The sequence below is a fragment of the Stenella coeruleoalba genome, assembly GCF_951394435.1.
Source record: "Stenella coeruleoalba genome assembly, chromosome: 10".
NCBI classification, from domain to species: Eukaryota; Metazoa; Chordata; class Mammalia; order Artiodactyla; family Delphinidae; genus Stenella; species Stenella coeruleoalba.
In genome coordinates this window covers 91,337,529-91,362,861 of record NC_137156.1, presented here as the reverse complement: position 1 = coordinate 91,362,861, position 25,333 = coordinate 91,337,529, and the positions used below count along the sequence as shown (strand labels likewise).

The 25,333-nt window shown below is 36.6% G+C and overlaps 1 protein-coding gene across 16 annotated transcripts in view; it reads right to left on the bottom strand.

Moving 5' to 3' along the window:
• The window catches only part of CNTN4 (contactin 4), a 958,186-nt gene that overhangs the window by 785,750 nt on the left and 147,103 nt on the right, over nt 1-25,333 (bottom strand). For all 16 annotated transcript variants that reach the window (XM_079933645.1, XM_079933652.1, XM_079933654.1 and 13 more), the window contains one exon: nt 22,229-22,269. The gene's annotated coding sequence lies outside the window, so the exon portion shown is untranslated. The remainder of the gene's footprint in view (nt 1-22,228; nt 22,270-25,333) is intronic.

Below are 25,333 nucleotides of genomic sequence, written 5' to 3'. Positions count from 1 at the left end.
ATCAATTCCTGTGGACCGTACCTTCTAACTAATGCTGCTACATACCCTGAATATGATCACTTCTCATTCCCTCCACTGCTAGAATCCTCGCTTGAGACTCAAAAGGTTCCAGAGGACAAGACAACAATATATAAATATACAAGGACTATTAATGTGTAAGATGGAAAGCCTTGGTCCTATGCGACTCCAGGTGGCAGAATCAAAATCAATAAAGTGGTATTTTTCAATGTACATAAGAAAATCTAATACTCTCCAAAAACCTAATAGGTTACCTTAGGAAGCAATGGGTTTTTTCACATAGCTGTTGAGGAACGTATTAGAGAGCGATCAGCAAGGTCAATCAAGAATGAGAAAGTAGGGAAAGGAGAGAGATTAGAAAAGAGTTCCAGCCAATCCCAAAATTCTATGCTTTCAAATTGTCACTTTATCATGAAGTTCATGAGTCATAGATGAGATAGGACTGTCATGTATAACATACACGCATGTTTATAATGGTGTAGAACCATGAAATAATATCCTATTAGAATTTGGGATGCAATTCAAATATTCCTTTCATTCCAAATGAATCCCTCCTGCTTTGATTTGTATACATCATTTCAGGATTTCACAAACCAGCAGCTGTGAAGTTGCTGATTTGTCTTCAGTATGAATTTCTTTGTTAGGAAAGAAAATGGCTCTTTGAAACAGTCCTCTTCCTATGAGAAGAGGAGATACTTTTGCTTCTTTTACATACATATGCAGGTCAATTCAAAGGAAACCTACTTATTCCTAAATGGCTGTATCACCTCAGGAAATGGTTCTTTCAGTGGATATTATGCTTAATTTCTACACCACACAGCCATATTTGGCACAGGAGACAGAAAAGGAGGTGAATGGTATCTTTTAGACACAGGCAAAGTTCAGTCATCAGAAGCTCTTTACATCCCTGAAAGGCAAATTCCCCAAGCACCATCTTTGTTTCTTTGAGACAGACAGATCCTGAGAATAAATGCATTTAATTCTTAACTGACTTCCCTTGAAAATTCTATAATAATAAGTGTCACTCCACTGCTTGATTATATTTGAGGAACCATAAAAATAACTTTGGCAATTTCATCTTTGGTTTTAGTCCGTGAGAGCCCATACTCTTTTGGTATCTAAAAACCCCAAGCCAAGCATATTGCTCGAGTGTGATGGCAGCTGTTGCTACTACATATGACCTTCCCCTGCTGAGAACTCTCCAGCAATCCTCTGAGAAGTCTCCAATATTGTGACATTTCTAGGAAACTCAAAACAGCAATGCTGTTCGTTACCAATGAATCAGTTTGCATAGAAGGCATTATACGCCTTCAACAACAGAGCTCAATAAATGAAACATTTAATTAACCTGATCCCAGGACATTAAGGATCCTTGTCTCAGGAGTATGGGAACCTCAATCACAGTTAACAGCCCTTATTTAAAAATCCTTCAAGGGGACCAAATCTCTACTATTTGCCATCCTACTATGGTAGATTTTTTTTTTCTTATTGGAAGAATCAGAAAGCTGTCAGAGCAAAAAATAACAAAAGCAGGTTTTAAGAGAACAAAATAAGTAGTGAAGATAATTATTTTCTTATATTGATATGTTTTAAAATTTAAGTCTGAACATCATTTCCAAAGAGGAATCCACAACATGCCTTGATAAATGGTTGCATCACAGTTACCAGTTTGAGAAAAACTCTAGTAATCTGACTACAGTACTTAGCAGAAGTTCAATAGTTATTGAAAGAATAAAGATTGAGTACAAGTGTTTTAAACTTTAAAAAATCAGTCTCCTTTTTCGTCATATTTCACATTAAAAATACTCTTTGTGTGCATCTTCAATGACTAATTTATTCACTGCTTTGTTGTCGCAGTAAGTTAAGACTGATAACACAAAATTATTTTATTATACTAGTCCCTGTCCGCATGTAGTTCACAATCTACTGAGCAATATTCTCAAGTGGAGGATATATTAAAATTACTATTTGTGGGAAAAATACTGCTAGTCTTCCTCCACAAGGCAGAAATTTTAGCTCGGAACAGGGCCACAAGAAGAACTATATCTTCCAGTCTTCTTTGAAGCTACACATGACCATATAACTAAGTGCTAATCCATGACACTAACCAGAGCACTTGTATGGCAACTACTGGGAACTTCCCTTAAGAGAAAATAATTGCTCCCTTTCTCTATTATGCTGCTTGGAATGTGCCTATGACACCAAAGCTCCATCCACAAAGATGATGTCTGACAAAGCCTGGATCCCTAACATCCTGCAACACTGTGACTACTTTGGACTGCCTACTTTGACTTTTACTTGATAAGGAAAAATCAACTTTTATCTCATTTAAGTCTCTGATATTATGGATTTTCTTTCTCTTGCAGCCAACTCTAACTCTACCTAACATTGTATGAAGAAATGTTATCTAAAGTTCTAATGGGTCTGATGGTACAGTTATCAGAAAAAGTTCTAAAAAAATGCATTTGAAAAATAAAATAAACATGGAACTGCAAAAGTATTTCACATCTTTGTATACCTCACTTTTGGAAACCTCAAAAATCCTCTGTGCAGGACAAGGACAGATGATAGAATTTTCCTTTTAAATAGAAGAACACGGCACAAAGAGGTTATAAGACAAGTCCAAGCTAATAAAACCTGCTCTTCACTCAGGTGCCTAAAGGGGTTGCTTGCCTTAGTCCAGCACGAGGATTTTCATTCCCTTACATAAAACCCCTCCATAAAATTGCAAAAAACTGTAAGTGGGCTCTGGTACCGTTTTGTTAGTCAGAAAGTGTGCTGCACAAAATGATTCTGCAAAAAAAATAGCTTTTATTTTTCTGAATTATATCATGCAGATGAAATTGCAAAGAAAGAAAAAATTATCTGGAAAAACTAGTCCAGTTGGGGATACACAGCTGAAAACAGATGATACCTTTTTTTTTAGGTATTCCTTCTATATTTATATAGCCTGAGTTTTCAATAAATGAAAAGCGTTGTACAGAAGGGTTAGAAATATATTTGCAATTTTCACATTAAAAGTGAAGGGAAACATACAGGGAATAACTAAATGGAAAACTCTGAATATTGCTGAGGGGAAAAAAATGCATTTTACCAGCTGGAGAAAGACCTGGGTAATAAGTAGAGACAATGTGATTTGTGAGGCAAGTTGCAAAAGGCACTCTATGGGAGAGGAAAAATAAAATGAAGATGACAGCATGTTTGGGACTTACTGGGCAAAAATAAAATCACTTTCAACATGCATCCCACACAGAGACACTCAGGCAGATTTAGTTGATCAGTTCTGACAAAAACAAAAAACAGTACAAGTGGAAGATGTCTGGCTTCTCAAGGTACACAGCTCTGTCTGAAAATTAAACTAACTTCCACATCTGAACAATACTCCACTGCCAGGAAAGAGCAATGAAGAGAGCTTGTCCTACACTGTTTGCTCTATTCCATATAATTTTTGAACTGATCCTCTGCAGCCTGGAATAGGTGGTGCTAGTGCTCAAGCTTCTATCCCAGATGCTAAATGCAGCGAGTTACATTAAAATAAAAGAGCAGAAAATTCTTGATGGAGAAGATGCTCACATTCTTCTCAAAGCCCCACCACTAAAGCCTATAATATAATGTATGAATGGGTCATTTTAATAACATATCATATATGAATATCAGCAGACTTGATAATAACAGTGTGAGCCATAACATGTTCATGCCATCTCAGAGGACTGGTAAATTCTTACTCTGAGTAGTAGACAAACCAACATGTAGACCTTTAAATTTAATTGGCACCTTCTATAATTTCAATTCAGCAAAGCTAATATAGCATAAATGGTCTCACTCTGAATAATAACTTTGATTCACTACATACCAGCGAATACCACAAATAGGAGTAATATGCAATAAACCATGTGGGAAAAAATTAGGGAATTTTTTTCCCATCTCCAAATGCGGTGTGCTCATTTATTTTGACAACTGTAATTTAGTTTTAATTATTCATCATATGGTGGTGAATGTGCTGCAGGATATTTCATAAAGTAATGAAAACTCAAATCTGTAATGGGAACTCCTGTTAAGAGGCAACATTATATTAAATACTTGCTTAGAATAATGCAAAAGCAAGGAATTTATAGCAGGCATAGGAGTGAGTGAGCTTTCACAAGGCAGTAACAGTAGGGGGGCCAACTTTTGTCCTTAATACATCTGCACTGTTTTCTCTTATGCCTCCTTTTCTCAACCACCTCAGTGAACTTTTATTGTTCTTAAAGCTCATCCTGATAACACCTTGAATTTAAAGAGCATTTCAACATTTACAAAACATTTTCCCCTTCATTATCTTAATTTAATCCACAGGTTCTCAACCAGGGGCAATTTTGCTTCCCCTGAGAGGTAAAAATTCTGTCATTGCCCAAAGACATCTTTGGTTGTCACAACTAGGAAGGTACTACTGGGTAGAAGTTACTGACAAACCTAACAAAACACGGGGCATCCTCCCACAAAGAACTGCCTGGCCCCAGATGTCAGCATATGAGGCTGAGAAACCCTGATTTAATCCTACAGCTACATTGTATGGTAGAGTAAACGAACTGCTACCTCCATTTGTGGATAAGAAACTGAGGCCCATCAGTCTTTAACATATATATAAAAAAATTAACTACGGCCAAGAACCTCCCTTATATATATATTTCCTTATATATAAAAAAATTAACTATGGCCAAGAACCTCCCTTATATTTCCTAAAACATTACAGAAGTCCAGTGATCTGTAGAAATTGTGGGAAAGCTTGGTGACAAAAACAAAAAAGCTTGAAAATAATAGAGCAAAGTTCCCGAAACCAAGGGACAAATGAAACAAAGAAGTATGGGAAAAAGGGAACTACCTGCAGGTACCACAGTGCAACAGAGGGGAATGAAAACAAAATAACCAGATCTGGGTCCCAGGCCTGCCATTCACCCATCAGATGCAGACTTAACATTTTCAACTCCGAGCCTAGTTCCCAACTTGTAATATGAAGATTACTCAATAAGAATACATATGCAAAGCTCTTTATAAAACATAACATGCTGTCCAACTGTTACTTATTATCATCAACATTAGAGACACATTTCACTGTTCTCTCCTTGCTTCATTATCATCTGGTTAGTGAAGTCCTAATTTGTGTTCACATACTGACTTAAAAAACTAGGCTTAGGGCTTCCCTGGTGGCGCAGTGGTTGAGAGTCCACCTGCCGATGCAGGGGACACGGGTTCGTGCCCTGGTCCTGGAGGATCCCACATGCCGCGGAACGGCTGGGCCCGTAAGCCATGGCCGCTGAGCCTGCGCATCCGGAGCCTGTGCTCCGCAACGGGAGAGGCCACAACAGTGAGAGGCCCGCGTACAGCAAAAAAAAAAAAAAAAAAAATCAAAAATCAGAAATTTTAAAGGTCAGGAAATAAGGTTAAGACATGAGATGCTAATTCAAAATATCTGTTAAGCCAAAGATTAGAGTTTCCAGAAATTATGTGAGAAACAGACTGTGTGAACAGAATTATTAAATTTAGGATTTGTGATCCAGGATGTTCAAAGCCAATTATAGTACGGGTTGTGAGTTCACAAACATGAGCAAATAAAGTGCATCTAGCAGGAGGATATGATTAAAAAGGTACGAAAACTCTCCCATTGTTTTCTTAAGCAGTATTTCATCCTAAAATAAAATATTTCATCTAACAACTATCTAGGCCTACTTCTTACTTATTAGGAAGTATCTAGCTAAATGCTTAATAAGACAAAAAAAATAAACAATATTTTTGCAATACTCAATGAAACTTCTTGAATCAGAATATCAGAAAGTAACATCTATCAGCTATGCAGATATAACTGAAAATGTTAAATTAATAAGAAATCTTGGCACATTATGGTCATACTGATTCCACTGAAGAGGAGATTAATAGTAGAAAGCTGTATGCTGCTTCAAGGAAATAATTCAATTTAAAAAAAGGAAATAATTCAATTAAATAAAAATTCGTGAGCAGAGCTTTTAGCAGTGCATTTATCAAAGGCTAGATAAAAGAAATTCTAGAATTAGGGCATAAATCATATGGCAGGATATTGGTTGTTTTGCTTTGTTACTAAAACGTAGTATCACTTTTGAATTTCTGATCTCACTTCTCATAGACACCATAACATCAACCCCTATCAAAAACAAAAAAATTTTAAAGGAAATAGGGCTACTTCTTTCGGAAATAAAGTTACTGTTCATTCTAATGGACGGAAAAATAAGGCAGCAGAAATGGAAGTAGTTTAAACTCATTTAAGAACACTGACAAATTCTTCAATATGTTTAGAATAATTACATAGCACAAAGTACATGGGAGATTTAGAATCTAGTCACCTTGATCAACTTCAATTAAAAGAAAACCAAGCTAGTAATTCTAGACTCTAGGAATGCTCTTTGGATCTTAAATTACTTTTAACGATCTTTATATACTCAAAGCAATCGTGTAACTACTAAATATGGGTTTTTTTCTTTGTGCTTTGCATATATTATGTACTATGCTTTTGTGAATATAATAGTCTCTATAACAAAACAAATTAAAAATTAAATTAACTAACTTAAAAGCGACTAAGTAAGAAAACACCACACCCTGGCAAGCAAAGAAGTAATAAATAATTTAAGATAATCTTTTTCCTGAGGCCTTTAGATATTAACAGTATTGATGACTTTAGAAAGAATCAAAAATGCTTTGGAAGACCACTGAATCATCAAATACGATTATCAAGCCAATCTGTACTTAAAGGGATTCAGCATTTTTATCACCTTACTCAAGTGTGTGAGTTAAGTTCCCTAGTGGATGGGCTTTTAATCATCAGCCATGTTAAATCTACAGTTTAACCCAGAAAAAGAGAACATATTTTATAAGAGCCAAAAGGTAAAATCAAAGTGATGTTCTATGATTTGGCCATTATTACAAGCAATACTGTTTCACTTTCAATGAACGCCTTTCAACTTTTCTTCCTTTATCTGGTTCATATGTATGGAACATAATCAATGGAAATGTAAGAAAGGTAAGGGAAGAGTAGAAGGTAGTTTTTATCTTTATTGATACCGTGAATGTATGGAAACATGTTTACGGAATACCATAATGTTATAAATTAATAAAGCAATAATAAGGTCCCAAAGGTGATATACAAAAATGTAATAAATGTAACGTAAACACTTAAATGTTTTGCTAAAGATTCATTTGGAAATAAGTCCATTTTATTTTCAACATGACTTACTGTATTAAGTTATAATCAAAAACCTTATCAAGAGTATTTTTACCATTCAACTACATTGCAGGGAAAAATAAATTCAACCATTTCATTAGCAACTGTTGGCTTTAATAAGTATAGTCCCTTCATTCATTAAGTCAGTATGTATCTAGTACCTATTATATGCCAAGCAATATTCCACCTCCTATAAATATGAATGTAGAGTGTGTGTAGAAATCATCACGGGTTACAATGCCATACATATTGAGATGATGTGAATTAGGTTAGGCCAATATAAAATCAAATCAGTGAAACAGTTTGATGTGCTCACTTTCCTAAGGGTTGGTTTTTATTACATAGATTGAATAAAAATATATCAACTAGACAACTAGTTAAAATGGTACAACAGCCTCCTCTTTTTACTATCTATGCTCCAGGGCATTGCTTCAAAGAAACTAAACCAACTTTATTTTTCCGTGGAACCCATGGTGTATAATATACAGAAAAATATGAAACCTGCCTCCACAATACATTACAAATCAAGAAAGATTAGTAGTACTAACTCAATTTTTTAAAATCGAACAGTATCTTTTTTTTTGCCAACTTGTAACCCTAAGAGAAGAGACTACATAGTATTTTATAACTAGGACTAAATTAAATAATAATTTATTTCCTGGCTATCCAAAAATTCCCTAATACAGAAATGGCAGTGGACCTATGAGGAAGTAGACGGAAGGGCAAATTCATTCTTTCAATTTATTACGAAAGTCCCCTTAATGACTTGATTATGCAAGGACATATTTCCTAAGGGACCACTAGTGATGTAGCCCTGAGAGCCCTGTTTCCAAACTTGGACCTCTAAATGTAAGTGAGAGTGGTCAGCTTTAAATGGGAACACAAAAATCAGAAGAATTGAGCAAAAGGAATCTAAATAGATATTCCTTCATTCATTTGATACCCCTTAACTTTGCTGTTACCATTAAAAAATACTTTGGGAAAAAAATGTCATCGTATTTTATTAGCATTCCTGGAGCAAATACTTAATATCCTAGATGGCTATGCTCAACTTCCCAAATGTTAATTGATGTTATTACAAATTGCTTGTGGCATATTCAAGGTGTACCAGGAAATTAACGACAGAGCTTATAGGACGCAAAATACATTTTAATAACTGGTCAGAAGGATCATTGTTCTCATTATCTTCTTTTCTATGGTAAATAGTAAGACATTCCTATTTGAAATTCTGAAAATATTTAGATAATGACACTGTAAATAGGTGACAAGGCAACATCAGCATTGTAAGCAGAATTTCTCTTCCTCAGATTTATGTGTAATATTTACAAGTGCCATTACTAATTATTCTTTTAAAATAATTTCTTCTCTTCCTCTATTAACTAGAACAAGAACAAAATCAATCACACTTTCTATTTTAAAGAATTAGCAATTATACTGACCACTGAGTGTTATATTCTGGGTTTCCATGATCACCGTCTACTTGTGTCTTCATTTGGGACATGGTAGAAGAAATGTAATAGTTTAGGCGGGGTAAAATTTAGTACATTTTAAATACGGTTATGCAATCCGAAAACCAAATCAACAAGAAAAAAGAGGGATACAATGCAAATTATTTCATACGCAAAGGTTCCAAAATAGTTTTGTTACCTTTATTTACCACTATTATCATAGAATCACCTTTAATTACAGAGCTCTCAGACATCATAACCTCAGAAGTATATAATAATGAGAATAATTAATAAAAATTAACAATAATAGTTTTCCGAAGAAGCCAGAAATCTGTGACAGCCCCCAAGATTCCTGCCCCTTGGTATATACCACTTTTGTAACCCTCTCCCTAGTAATGATGGTATGAATATGATGGATTTCACTCCTTAGATTACACTACCTTATATGACTAAGGGGACTGGATCAAGGCTCCACATCAGTTGGCTTTGAGTTATTCCAAAGGGAGATTCTCTTGGAATCTTGACCTACAGAGGTAAGAACTTAAAAGGGACAGGCTCCCTTCTTAAAAGGAGAGATGTCAAGTGACAGAGATTGTCCTCTTGAATATGAAGAAGTAAGCTGCTGTGTTGTAAGGTGCTTACAGAGAACATCACGTGGCAAGGACCAGAGGCAGTCTCTGGGCGCTGAGAACAGTCTTGACTGACAGAAAGCTACCAAGGCCAGGGGCCCAGACCTCAGCCTCACAGTTCCAACAAAATGGATGCTGCCAACAATCTTAGGAAGTTTAGAAACAGTTATTTCCCTAATTCAGCCTCCAGATGAAGACACGGCCAGCTGATGCTTCCATCTCAGCATTATGAAACCCTGAGTAGACAACCCAGCTAAACTATGCTGGACTCCTGGCCCAGGGAATTTACAAGATAATTAATGTGGATTATTCTAAGCTTGTTTATCTGTGGTCATTTGTTACACAGCAATAAAAATATAATACAGATGGGCTATCATGTATTGATTATTTTCAAAGACTTTGCAGGCATTGTGCGAAATCCTACATTGGGCTGGCCAAAAAGTTCGTTTGGGTTTTTCCATACAATGTTACAAAAAGCCCGAACAAACTTTTTGGCCAATCCAATATTTATTATCCCATTCAAGCCAAATTCGTAAGTTAAACATTATTACCAACCCTATGTTACAGATGAAGTAAAAGTTCACAGGGTAAATATCTTGATTAAGGTCACACAGCTAATAGAGATGACAGTTGCAATTTTAACACTCACCAACACTCCATTCTGCTCTCCTGTGAGGAAAGAGCACCGAGGCCACAGTCCTAAAACCTGGGTTCCAATCCCATTTTGCTATGAGTTAACCATGCCGTTTAAAGGAAAACACGGATTCACCCTCCTTATCCCTGGTCTGCTAATTAAAGACTAGTTCATCCTCCCAAGTCCTTTTAAATCTAAGATTCTCTCATGAAATGAAAAGCTTATATTCTTAACTGGCCACACAGAAATTAGTGTAGTTTTATGTAGAAAAGTTAAATTACAAGGGCCAATGACGAGATAACTTATTTTGTCAAGAAGCCACTTTGTCTCTATGAGACTCAAAACCCACACTGAAAACATTTTAGGGCGATGTGCAAGTCCCTGGAAAGGGATGAGGAGATACTAAGAGATGCTTTATTTTAAATTCCATTTTGGCACACATCCCAGCTAAAGCAGACATAGAAATGATTCAAAGTCCCTCTGCAGGAATCTTGAAAAGAACAAAATCTAAAAGTGAGGCCCAGTAACAACACTCATTATGTAGAGGATAAGGTCGAAGTATGCTTGCAGCTTTTTCAAAAGAAAATATCTATGGCAAGGAGTACTACGGTACTGTGAGTGGAAATGTAAACCACACTTTTGTGGGACAATTTCTCTCACCCTGTGACTTTCCAGGTCTAAGATTTCTGTTTTCTTGATTTCCTTCCAAATCACTGGATCTCAATGTATGCTTTTCCATGACCCCCTTCTTCCCCCTCCATTCAACTCCTTGCCCAATCTATTTCAAATGCTCTCCACACTTGTTCTTACCAACCTCAAATGTCTGAACTTGACCCAATGAGCTAGATCCTTTGCCCCAGCCCTACCAGTTCTACCACAAAAAATAAATGAGCCTGTCTTTTAGAGACAGCCTTTAGAGACATTTATAGAGAGCCCATCTATCTGCTCTCTTTCATTAGCACTAACTGATCTGGGAAACAAATAACATTTGTATTCATGAGATGCCATACAACTGGATTATTATCTCACTGCTGAGGTCTCAGCATGATTTGGACCACTCTGCAACAGACCATTTATGTGCAGTGTTCTCTGGATGTGATACCATAAGCTTGCTTCCAGTGATTCAACTTTTCATTTTTCATAGCACTTCTTTACCTCCTGCACAAAACTGTTCATCAATCCCTCTAAATAGTGCTGGTGACAACAGCTACCTGTATCTTGGCTATTTAAGGCCCTGTGCGATTTTTTAAGGTAGCTTATTTAAAACAGTAGATGATTCTGTTTTCAGCAACGAATATTTTCAGTCCCATCAGAAACTCCCCCATGCATTAGGAGGGCTCAAGGGAATACTTTCACCATCTGCATCTTTGCTTGTTCCACACATATCTCATTTCCCCATTACAACAAATCCTCCTCCTGAAATTTAGTTGGATTTCACCACATGCAGCCAACACAAATGTCAACAGGCTACAATATGCTATGTTATGGTGTCAGGAGAATACATGTCGTTCTGCCACTTTAACAAGCTTTTCCCTTTACATATCCACCAAGCAGCTATTCTCAGTGTTAACCTAAGAGAGTGCTCAAGCTTATCATCCCAACTTCCAGATATGATGAATGACCAAGGCAAAAAAACAAATTTGTTAAGGAAGCAGCCCACATAAAGCTTGTAAACCTTTGATTGATCATGTTTACCCAATGGATACAAATGTTACTGGTCTTTAAAAAAAAGTGGGGTGGGTATGTTTTGTTTTCCTGTCCTTTCTGAACATGGCTTTTTCCGACCAGCATCTGCTCAGGCTTACACAATGGAATAGTATGGAATAGTGGTTACCAGTGATTTTATATAAATAAAATTGATTCATTTTTCCTAGAATGTGTGAACGTGGTCTACCTACAAGTAAGGAAATGTTCCATTTCCTTTTCAGGGCTCTTTGTTGCCTGTATTATTCGGGTATATACAAACTAAAACACTTTGTGTTAATAAACCAAAGTTCTTGAGTTTGGCTCTGGAGCCAAATATTAGCTAGCTTTCTAAATCATCTCTAGCACCCTATTTAGCCCCCTCTGTGCCTACAATAAAAATTCATCCAGCTAATCATTTATGGGGCGGAAAATTTTACAGGCGCTCAGTTTACAGCACTAAACAGTTCAGTCTCTGCTCTGATGCCGCTTACATCCTAGGAAAGAGACAATAAATAAATATCTCGGGGGGGTGAAAAGTGCTATGTAGCAAAGAGAACAAACAGAGGAGGTACAGACACTCTTCTAGAGATGATGCGCCAGGAAGGCCTCTCTGACGAGAAAATATTTGAGCAGAAATCCAAAGAAGTAAGGGGCCCAACCATGCAGGTATCTGGGGGGAAGATCAATCCAAAAAGAGGGGACAAGTGTATAAGCCGTGAGGAACTTGAAGAGAACACTGAATATTAATGTGTGTCAACACTCTTGCAAGACTTTAGTAAGGCATTTATTATCTTCAAAGTACCACACTGTCTGCCACTTCTCTGTCTGGATTTGGGTTGCTATTTGTTCCCCAAATATAACTCAAAACAGAGGACACTGTAAAGCCCAGAATAACTGCTGTCACTCAACTAATATGTACAGAACAACTCATTATCGTTCGCCCCATAGCTCAGTTTTAGAGCCATTTTATCATAGAGAATACAGTCCTTAGCAATTTCCCATTTAATCAAAAAGATACCTAATATGACAAGAAATCCCCAATCCGGATTACAACATCGGCCAAAGAGAAAAACAGCCATTTCCCCTGCAAAACTGATTTCAAAACTATCATTATCCATCATCATCATCATCAATGAGAAGAGGCAGCTGCTTTGGAAGCATTATTTTAAGTCCGTATTTAATGAGATGACAGCTTAACCTTCTCAGGGCAGCAGAGTAATCCCTCCTTCCAACCCCAACCGAGTACAGAGAAGCAGATTTGCTCGAATGTAGAAACTGGCTTTCATCTGATTTCATAAACACACAATGGCATTTGATGATTTAACAGGTACATAGATTTTTCTTTTGAACATTCAACATTCTATCAGGGCTGGTGAGGCCTGTGTAACTCAAGGATTACTGCAGTCACTACATCAGCAAGAACTTATCAACAGAACTGACTGTGCACGATGGCCAGGGAGAAAGCTATCCACGCAAATATACCTTCCAGAGCAGGAAGAGACACTTGACTAAATACATAGCGGGACACAATGTGCATGTGCTTCACACATGATAGACATTTCTTTCCCCATTCTATGCTTGTATTTAACTGACCTCCTCCTCTCACTGTTCATATCCATGCCACAAAGCTTTTCATAGCTCTATGTATGTATTTATACCACTTACTCAGCCTTCAAGGACCATCACCAACGTCTCTATATGTTCACATCCCAGCCATAGTCACTGAGGAAATTTCATCACCAAGCCCTTCCATAAAACTATTCCTGGAACCCCAGAGAGAAGTAATTTTGGCCTTCTCTGAATTTCCCATCAGGCTTCATTCTATACCTCTTTTAGGAACTCATCTTGTATTCTACCTGATAGTAAAGTCATTTGCTTGTATCTATCATCTTGTTTTTCCTATTAATGAAAAAAAATATTTATGGGCAATTATAATAGGAGTGTATCTTTTTACTTACTAAAATAGTCTTTCTCTATTACAGTGTTACAGAAATGTGTGGTAAATTAACAAATGCTACATATCCCAATTATGTTGCCCCTTCAAACAAATATCCTCAGTTAAAAACGTGCCTTCCATCAGTTCCATCATAGCTAAGCACCAGAATCAAAGTAAGTATCTATGAAAGCTACTTAAAGCAAATGTCAAATACAGCAGTTTCATTATGCAAAAGACATTTTTTAAATATAATGGCAAAAAAGTCTCCCTATTAAAAGTTTCCTTTCAGAATAAGAGGGATTAGGATTTTTTTTTTCATTATGATTCCCACAACAGCTAGCACACTGCCTTGATGACAATTTGTTGAATGAATAAGTAAATGATTGCATGATTATGCACACATTACAGTAGCTCAGACACAGCATGTCAAAATTTCAGGGAGGGGAGATGGCTGAAGGAGGAGCATGTCCCAGATAAGCAGGGAGTACAGGTTGAATTATAGAAAAAATGGAAAGGAAATAGATCAATACGGTTGTTAAACAGCATCTTAATAGAGAATATGAGGTTAAGAATCATATCTGTACCCAGATAAAATAATTAGGATTACTGACAATCATTAGCATCCAGGAAGGTGCTCATCTAGAGAATGGGACAGTGTAAGAATGTGAGAGTGTGGGCGAAAGAAAGCACCCACGCACACACATGCGTGTGTGCCTATGGGCCTGCCCATGGCTGTGACGTCAGAGGAAGGGGTGGGAGCAGAAGGCTAATTCTCAGAAGGCACCTCTACTTACTACTGAGAGGCGTGCACTGAGTCATAAAAAAATATGAAAACTGCAGCATAGCTAGACAGCTCGTGATTAATGATAGGATACCTAGTTAAAGGGAGCTGAAAGGTATATCGTTTTTCATGACATAGGACCAATGAGACTCAATTAATAAAATGAAATATTAAGTTAAATTTAGAATTTTTCACCACACAGTCACTGCTTTGAAGAAAAAACTATGTGCACTCATTTTTATTGTTTCCGAGTACAACAGTAGGAGTTTTAAAAACATGTACAGGGTAAATTACTAAAACTCAGTGCTCGCAGCGATTTTCTTTTGCCTACTTCAACGTCTGTACTTCTGAAGAACAGTTACAAGAGTTTCAATGCACTATGAGCTTTTAAGAAATTAATTATAGCAGGAGAATCACATGCAGATACAGTGCGTACACTGTCACTGCCTTTTTCTGAAAATATGAGAACTATCATGTGGGAACCTATCGATTGTGATACTTCTCAACCTGCCTATGCCATGCATCTTCACATGCCAGAAAGTGCCTGGCACAAAGTGGCTACTCAGAAAGTATCTGTTAAGCTGTGTTGACTATTCCATCAATATATCTATTTTTCCCTAACATTCAGATTCTAAAATGGCAGCTTAAAAACACAAATCAATTGGGGATTCCCTCAGCCTCATTTCCTCCCTATCAAGCTATTATTAGTTTATCTTCTGTTAGATCAGCAACTCCCAAAATATGTTCTATGAAATACTGGTTATGAGTAGGGGAGTGGGTCCTATCCTCAAAATATGTGAACACGTGTCTTTGAAACAGGAATATATTTTGAGCTTTAGAACTTCTTAGTTTATTTAATATACATACATACATTGTGTATATTATGGTAGATGGATTAAAATGTATATAATACATCTCAATTTGACTTGAGAATACTTTTCAATTAAAATACTGTATTGGGTTGACAAGACCTTTTCATACATTGAACATGAAATATCATGAATTATAAGGCTTTCAGCTTTGTCTCAAATATCTTCCTGTAGGCAACCAGCATATCTTAGTCTTTTTGATTGCATAGTCTTTTTGAACATAGATCATAAAGAACGTCTGTAATATGATTACTTTATAAGATAAGAATTTGAACAATGTACTTTCCACAGGTCAATTCTAAAAGTTTGAGGAATAACATATCTACAAATTTCAGAATATTTATTTTGACCTTATTTTTGAGAAAGGCATTACCTTTTACTTGTCCATACTGGACTACACTCTGTGTCTCATTCATTCCATTTTGTTCATTTATTCACCAAACATTAAACCCTCAATATACCCCATGCATGGGCCTGGAAACTGGTCACATAAAGATGAATATAGGGCTTCCCTGGTGGCGCAGTGGTTGAGAGTCCACCTGCCAATGCAGGGGACACGGGTTCGTGCCCTGGTCCAGGAAGATCCCACATGCCGTGGAGCGGCTGGGCCCGTGAGCCATGGCCACTGAGCCTGCGCGTCCGGAGCCTGTGCTCCGCAACGGGAGAGGCCACAACAATGAGAGGCCCGTGTACCGCAAAAAAAAAAAAAAAAAGGATGAATATAAAAGGTTTCTGCTCTAACAGAGCCCTTGTTTCATTTGAGAGAGAAAAATAAAATAACAGTAACTCAAAGCAGAGTCTGCCGACATGAGCAAGAGATGCACACACTTACAAAGTAAGGCCAACTCTGCCTTGGATCATCAGAGAAAGCTTCCAAGAGGTAGGCCTTCAAACAACGAGTTCACGAAGTATCAGAGGATAGCCTTTTGAGAAGTATGACACATCCAAGGAGAGAAACCCCATTTGCTGAGGCGTGGAAATAAAGAAACACAGAAACTTAGAAGACTGAAGTGGTGAGGCAAAACTAGACCATGACCTGCTTGCCAACTAATTAATTTAGCTGAGAACTTTTGTAAGAGCAAATGTTACAGATAAGAGGGCTCAAATTTTCCATCTTTTGTCTCCAAATTACAACCACACTTGGGAATGTCCATGTGAGTAGACTTGGACTGAATTTCTGCACATGCTTAGTGTTTCCAGGAAAAGTTCATCAATTCCTCTGGGGCTGGTCTCTCGCGAAATTATGATGACCTGCACAAGGCAGTGATTCTGAGATGTACTGTATAATTAGTCTCTCACAATGCTTACTAGAGAAGAAAGGGTAACATGTCCAAATCCCTCTTTACCCATACCTAGTATCGATAATAGAGTACAAGAAGATTCAATCTACTATTCAAAGTACATTTTTTTTTTACCTCGGCCAATTTAAATGATGCACAGTTATGTATTTTGAATTTGTCATCTGCCTAGAACATGGTGAAGAACTGTCATTAATAAGAATACTCCTCTAGGGCTTCCCTGGTGGCACAGTGGTTAAGAATCCTCCTGCCAATGCAGGGGACATGGGTTCGAGCCCTGGTCTGGGAAGAGCCCACATGCTGCAGAGCAACTAAGCCCGTGCGCCACAACTACTGAGCCCATGCTCTAGGGCCCACGAGCCACAACTACTGAGCCCGCGTGCTGCAACTACTGAAGCCCACGCACCTAGAGCCCGTACTCAGCAACAAGAGAAGTCACGGCAATGAGAAGCCCACACATTGCAACAAAGGGTAGCCCCCACTCGCCACAATTAGACAAAGCCCATGCCTAGCAACGAAGACCCAGTGCAGCCAAAAATAAATAAATAAATTTATTTTTTTAAAAAATCCTCCTCTAAGCTCACTTTTTCATGACCCCTTTCCAATTCACCCTTCATACCTTCAATCTTTCCACCAATCTAAAATATTAGGCATATGCTTTAAGGATTTCTTTTTTATGATCTTTCCCCCATGTTTGGCCTGGGTTCTGCCTCCCTTTCCAGAACACCAAACACCCTTTCCAGAACACCAACTCCCTTTCCAGAACACTTAAAAGCAAAAAGAGGAAATTTAATTCTAAAGAGAACAAAGACTATATGTTGCTTATCTCTTTTTCCTTGGAACCTAGCATAATGCTTAATATATGTTCAACAGCTGATGACTATTAGATGAATGCACGGATAGATGGATGAATATACAAGAGAACGAGAGGAAAAAAGATAGGGGAAGGGATAAAAGGACAAGTAGAAAGAAAGGAAAGGAAAGACAGAAAAGAGGAATGGGAAGTGGAATAGAAAGAAAACTTCAATTATATCAATAATTTTATCTCTATGAGTCAGGACTCTGAATTGAATAACAAAGACCCAACTCAAACTAGCTTAAGTAAAAGGGTAAATTATTGGTTTCTGTAGCTCCTAAATACCCAACGATATAGTTCAAGGGACTGGACAAAGTAGCAGGAAACAGGACCTGAGAAGACAGAAGTGGGGACTCAACTCTTTGCAGAGTCTTTCCCAGTCTCCTTGTTCACCCTCTTGTCTGGGTACCTTGGTTTAGCTTTATCTTATGGACATTAGCCTCCTTCCTGTATACAGAGCTCCCCACCCTCATCCTCATTCTCCTCATTCTCTGATGGTCCTTTTTAGAATTTAGGCCCACACTTATTTTAATCCCTTTGTCCAGAGGAATAGGGAACTGTGAAATGGTGAAACTTGGCACACTAGCCTATGAATTTTTATCAGAATTGCTATTATATCTGTTATAAAAGATACAGCTAGGGCTTCCCTGGTGGCTCAGTGGTTGAGAGTCCACCTGCCGATGCAGGGGACACGGGGTTCGTGCCCCAGTCCGGGAAGATCCCACATGCCACGGAGCGGCTGGGCCCGTGAGCCATGGCTGGTGAGCCTGCGTGTCCAGAGCCTATGCTCCGCAACGGGAGAGGCCACAACAGTGAGAGGCCCGCGTACCGCAAAAAAAAAAAAAGATACAGCTATAAGTATATAGCTGTAAATTATGCCATTGCATTTTGGATTGCAGATGTTACTTTATTTTTGAAACTATGCATAGAGATAATAGACATTAAATATTAGACTAATATTTAATAAAAGAATAGTATGGTTTTGTCATCAGCTTTGAAAAAAATATCACAGAGTTCATAACAACCTTGGCTGTATCTGAATAGTATATAATTTCTGCCCTACCAATCTCACGGTGTGACATGAGGATCCAATAAGATGAAGTATGTGAATGCATACAGTAAACTCTACGAAACTACAGTGGCCATTGGAGTTGGCAATTTTGCTGTTTTAAAAATTAAGTAAGTATTAAGAAACAGAGCAAGAATGGTCAAAGAAAGCATCTATCGCCCTGTGATTTCTACTGAAGATGTCCCTCTGATCTTTGATTAAATAAATATTACTCATTTAATTCCCTTTTAAATAACTGTGTTCTCCCCAGAACCAATATACATTTTTCATGGTCTCTTGCCCAATACCTAAGACCATGCATGCAGATGCATTTTTTTTTTCCTCGTATTTCTCAACACTTAGGAACTCTGTTTGCATTAAATAAATGATGCTGTGAGATGATTTATCCAATGAAACAGAAAACAAGAGGATAAGTGAGATCATTTTTAAAGTAGGGAGCAAAAATTATTGACCCACGACAAACACACCATGTGGGAAAAATCAAGCCTGAACCTCTACTACCTTGTCTGGTGTACAGTTTTAATTTTACAAAACAATTCAATCAAAAGTATGATTTGTAAAAAAAAAAAAAAAAAAAAAGTATGATTTGTGCCAAAGCAGGGAACACAGGGGAGAGAGGTACACAATCAAATTGGAGAATGGACACAGAATCTGTTAGTCACAAGGCAGCAAGATAGAGATGAGCTCCAGATGGAAGGACAAGTTGACAGCAATGACCTTGAGCAGCAAATTCTGACTAGAGGGCATCTGGATGGCCTCCTGGAAGAGGCAGGAAGGAGTTCAACTAGACATAGAAAGATAAGTAGAACTTTGACAGGTAAGGACTGGAAGAAAGGGGTATCCCTGACAAAGGAAACTGAATTAAAGAAGGCAGAGAGGTAGGATCAAACACTGGGTGAAATAGCAAGTGACAAGCAGCAAGAGTAGCAGGAACATGAAATGATGGTTAGAAAAACTGAAAAGTAACCGTAGAAGATTCTCAAGGTCAGCATTATAGCTATCTATCCAACAGTATACTCAGCAATAAGATGTAGGTATTAAAAATGGAATGAATTCACTAGAATACTTATGATATTTACCACTTTCCTAATTAGTATTATACTGGCCTCTTAAAATAAGTATATCTAGCTGCTCTATTTATATGTTCATATAATTCCAATAAGTAACATAAAATATCCATTATTTTAATTGTTTATTTTTAAATATTTCCCTTAAAATTTGCTTCTACTGATTTGCATTCCTTTGAAGGGAAATAGCACATTTATATGTTACCTTTGTCAAGGCCATGCTGAAAACCACCATTTGGCATAAAAAGATATTTTTACTAATGGCATATAATCAAGCATGCACTTCATTAGTCATGAAAATTTACTGCAAATATTCAACAGCTATGTAGCAGTTGCAAAGAAAACAATGATCTTGATTTCAAACTGTAATGCCTATGATTTGTCTCATAAGACACAGGAAAAGAATTCCTGAAAAAAGAAAGATATGCAATGAAGGTTTTATTCCTATTTGATTTACAAATATTTAAAATATAGTTTTTAATACCTGGCACTCACGATGATAACTAAGTTTTCTTAAATGAAGTTAGTGTTTTAGTAAGCTTTGCTGCTTGACATTACCATTTTCACAGATGAGTTATATTTTTTCTCAACAATGAATAACTGACATGTAGGCTGATCCACATAAAATTGACACCATCTTACCATTTTTCACCTGCAAAGATGTTAATTTTTTAGATTTAACCTAAAAGATTAAAATTGTAGTATCGTAGAATCTTAAAGTTAGAAAAATGGTCTGAGAGATCTAGTGGATCCTTTGGCCTGGTTCATAAAAATCCCCTCTGGTATAAAACAGCAATCATTTGATATCTGCTGTTGGAATGCTTGAGGTAAGCTTAAAATAATATATGGATGGGAGTAAAAAGAAGCAATGAGAACAAGCCCAACACTCACATGGATCTTTCTACTTATTCACTGACTTCATTTAATTTTTTTTTTAATAAAGGAAAGGAAAAAAACAAATGTCAAGCAAATATCTAACCTCACAATAGAAAAGGTGCCTGAACATTACTTAGAATTTTTTAAATGACCAGATAAAGGATATGAGGGCTTACTCTTCAGACTAAATATATAATGCATTTTTTTTCTAATTTCAAACAAAAGTAACTAAAATTAGCAATCCCTAGTTAACACTCTTTCATCTAAGTATCTTGGAAGAATCAAGTGAATTATTCAAATCTAGAAAAGGAAATCATGAAGAAAACAGCTATTTTAATGCTCTTCAGCCTGCAACCTATACAGAAGAGAGAAATCAGATAAAAGATAACCCTGAGCTAACAAGGTTTTAAGGGATTCTTTCAAAATGAGAGATTTTTCAAAATGAATCAATCCTATGTCTCCATGTCAGAGGACAAAAGGGCACAGAGGGAGGAAAGCCTGTCTTCCTAGATCCACCCAAATCCCCGAATTCAGTAAGTAAACAAAAATACTGCTGACTAGACAATCGATGAACCTTTCTACACGATTATCCCAATACATGAATTTACGTTACCCTGTCACCTCTTAATTCATAGCAGTTTTACCAATATGAAACTATTCACCTCTAAACTTCAGCTTTTTGAAGTAAGAAATGAAAGTATTTCAGGAGAAGAAGGAACCTAACAAATCATGATTTGGCACACTAACCGTACAAATGAGGAAAGTGAACTTTAGGGAAAATGAATTGCTCAAGATCCCACAGCTTGTGAGAGCATGAACAGTCTCAGAACACTTGACTCAAGAACCTCTGGCTCACTACTTCCTGTGATGGCCCAACATAGTAGGACACCAACCTCTTTGTTGTAATCTGGTCATTTTTGCTATGGGATTGGCTAATATGTGTGTCTGTGCATGTATCTCTGTGTAGCTTAGAAAGGCATTAATACAGTTAAGACTCAATTTTATACTGATTAATTAATCACTCCTAAATGGTCAGTAATCCTTTTTAAGTCTGCAGATCTTCCCCATAAAATAAACTCTGTAATGCCACAGGATTATCTGCAATCGGGTAACCAAATACAAATCATGTAATTATCATGGGACTACCAAAGTACAAATTGCTAAAACAAACGGATAATTCTCCAGTATACGATGTATGCACTAAACCAAAAGGAACGAAGACAGAAAACTTTGTACAAAATATAAACATGTTAGGTTGAAAATCAAAAAAGATGATTTTTGAGATAGTTGCTATTAAGAACAGAACCATTTGATCACTAACATGACAACATATAAAATAATGTTTACAGGGGTAAGTTGTGTTCCAAAATGCACATTTTGGTAATATTAGAATTTAACATAGCAAAAATATAAATTTCATAAAATGCAAAGATTTACAGCTGAATAAATATGTGAAGGAAGACAAACAAATGCATTGTCTATTATATTTAGTTATTCAGATAATAAATTTCAGATAGTTAACTTTCCTACTTTAAAAAGTATAGTTTTTAAATGCATTGATAAATGAGATTAATAATAAAATGTTATTTGTAAATGAATTTTGAGGACCACATATTACATTTAAAATCATCTCCTATCTTATGGTTTAATATAAAATCCATTGCTATTGCTTTCTGTATATTTACATAAGTTATATATTAATCCCATAAGTCATAAGGAAAAGCAGTCCCCAATGAGTATCAACATCAAAACTTTTCTACAATTCCTCAAAGATAAAATACATTTACATATTATATTACACATATATTTTTATTTAAATAAAATGGTACTTACTCCCAAAGATGTTATTCATCTCAAGTTCAATTGCATATCACCTACAAAAAAAGAAATGGATTTTAGAATAAAGCATAAACCTAGACTTTTTTTTTAATAATCAGTTGCATTCCAGAGGCATCAATGGTGTTAGAAAAAAGTCTCGATGGCACATTATGTGAGAAAAAGTTTTTCTCAGTCAATTACAGAGAACCTGATTTTACCAAGATATTCCTTAAACTGTGTAGTAAGATACCCTGATGAGCAAGAAAACTTTTGTAAGTCACGGTTAACCCATAAAAAAGGCCAAAAGGATGATCTATATTTAAATATCTGAAACGAGAAAGATACTGATAAAGCAATATGTTTAAATAAGCTAAATTAACTATTTAATTTTCATATTAAAGTCAAAACTCTGTATCGTTTGAAATTAAAGGATACATTACATAAGATCGTAAAGAGCAACAATTAATATTCATTCCGTATAAACTACATGAGAACAATTCCCTTATCGTTGAAAACCACTGCCAAATTTTTAGAATACATTTTTTAACACTTGAAATCTAATTTATAAAAGTAGGACAAATGGTACAATTATAAAACTTTTAAATAGTATGAAGGCTCTCCAAGGTTTACAAATCCTCACTTTTTTACCCTCAAAAATTATACACTATACGTTTCTAAATTTAAACTCCAGGTGATACCGATGATAGTTTGGACTTAACACAAAAACATATTTATGTTTCTTTGAGTTCTATATTGCCTTCATACTTTCTTTTCTGAGCTCTAGATCCATGCAGCCAATTGACTACCTGACATCTCTATTTGGATACTCTAAAGGGATGTCAAACTCAATGTGACTGTATACAAACACATGACTTCCTATACCAATCCTCCCTCCCCACTAAAGGGCCCACTTCTAGAGTTGATAGCGAACGGCACCACCATAATTTATCAAGTCAGAAAGTCAGGAGTCACACATACCTTCCCTTGTCTCTCATCGCATCAATACTCAATCCACCACTAAGTCAACCTCTCCCCATCTCTACCACTAGTTCCCTCAACCTACCATTACCTCTCACCTGTAGTAGCAATGAGCACATTCTCACTGCATTGTCTCCTGACACCACCTATGCCTTTGCTATCCATTAGCCGATATTATCACCTCTCCCAACCCAAACCCTCTTAAGATGCTTCACTGTCTTCCAATTAGTCATAAAAATAAGACCACAGTCTTTAATTGGCCTACACATCCTTGCATCATCTAACCTTTGTCAAATATTCCCAAGAGCTCACCTTTCACCACCCTCCACCTTGCTCTCTGCACCCCAGATACACTAAAGTCTTTTCAGTAGAAATGAGCCATGTTCTTTCCTATCTCAAGGCTTTTATACATACTGTTTCTTCTGTCATGTTCTTTCCTTTAAGCCCTTTCCACCTATTCACTCTGTGGAGCCCCACTTAAATTTCACTAAGAGAAACGTTCTCTAACACCTTAAGTCAGGTTCTCATAATATTCTATACTCACAGGACAGCATTTGCTTCTTCAAAGCTTTTATCACAAACTGTCTTTGTAATTGTGTCATTTATGACTACAGCCCTCACTGAACTTTAAACTAAATGATTATAGTATCTATGTTGCAGATCTCTGGTGCCTAGCATAAAGCTTCATATCCAAAATATTAGTGAGTGAAATTAAAATGAATGCCTGAAAATGATAGTTTTGGGCTTATCATTTTCACATTCCATTCATACCAAAGTATGTTGCTCTAAAAGGAACAAAACCATGTTGCGTTCCTGAGGAAAATATTTAAGATTATTAGATTATTCCGGAGTCCCAAAACAAAAGGCATGGGGTACAATAATGACCTTTATAAAATGCTAATTGCTTTTTTAATAAACCAACATTAGTTATTCTCCAGATGTAATTTGAAGAATGGAATATAGTTGGTGTGGATATAGTTGGTCTGTATAATTTATACAGAATAAAAGAACTTTATTTATTTTTAACATCTTTATTGGAGTATAATTGCTTTACAATAGTATGAGTTTCTGCTTTATAACAAAGTGAATCAGCTACTGGTGTTTTAGTTTCTGCTAAATAACAAAGAGAGTCAACTATACATATACATATATCACTATAACTCCTCCCTCTTGCATCTCCCTCCCACACTCCCTAACCCACCCCTCTAGGTGGACACAAAGCACCTAGCTGATCTCCCTGTGCTATGCAGCGGCTTCCCACTAGCTATTTTATATTTCTTAGTGTATATATGTCAATGCCACTCTCTCATTTCATCAAGCTTACCATTCCCCCTCCATGTGTCCTCAAGTCCATTCTCTAGGTCTGGGTCTTTAATCCTGTCCTGCCCCTAGGTTCTTCAAAATCTTTTTTTTTTCTTTTGGATTCTAAACATATGTTACCATATGGTATTTGTTTTTTCTCTTTCTGACTTACTTCACTCTGTGTGACAGTCTCTAGGTCCACCCACCTTGCTACAAAAAACTCAATTTCATTTCTTTTTATGGGTGAGTAACATTCCATTGTATATACATGCCACATCTTCTTTATCCATTTATAAGCCGATGGACACTTAGGGTGTTTCCATGTCCTGGCTATTGTAAACAGACCTGCAATGAACACTGTGGTACATGACTCCTTTTGAATTATAGTTTTCTCAGGGAATATGCCCAGTAGTGGGATTGCTGGGTTGTATGGTAGTTCTATTTTTAGTTTTTTAAGGAACCTCCATACTGTTCTCCACAGTGGCTGTATCAATTTAAATTCCCACCAACAGTGCAAGAGGGTTCCCTTTCCTCCACACCCTCTCCAGCATTTATTGTTTGTAGATTTTTTGATGATGGTCATTCTGACCAGTGTAAGGTGATACCTCATTGTAGATTTGATTTGCATTTCTCTAATGATTACTGATGTTGAGCATCCTTTCATGTGTTTGTTGGCCATCTGTACATCTTCTTTGGAGAAATGTCTATTTAGGTCTTCTGCCCATTTTTGGATCGGGTTGTTTCTTTTTTTGATATTGAGCTGCTTGAGCTGCTTGTATATTTTGGAGATTAATTCTTTGTCAGTTGCTTCATTTGCAAATATTTTATCCCATTCTGAGG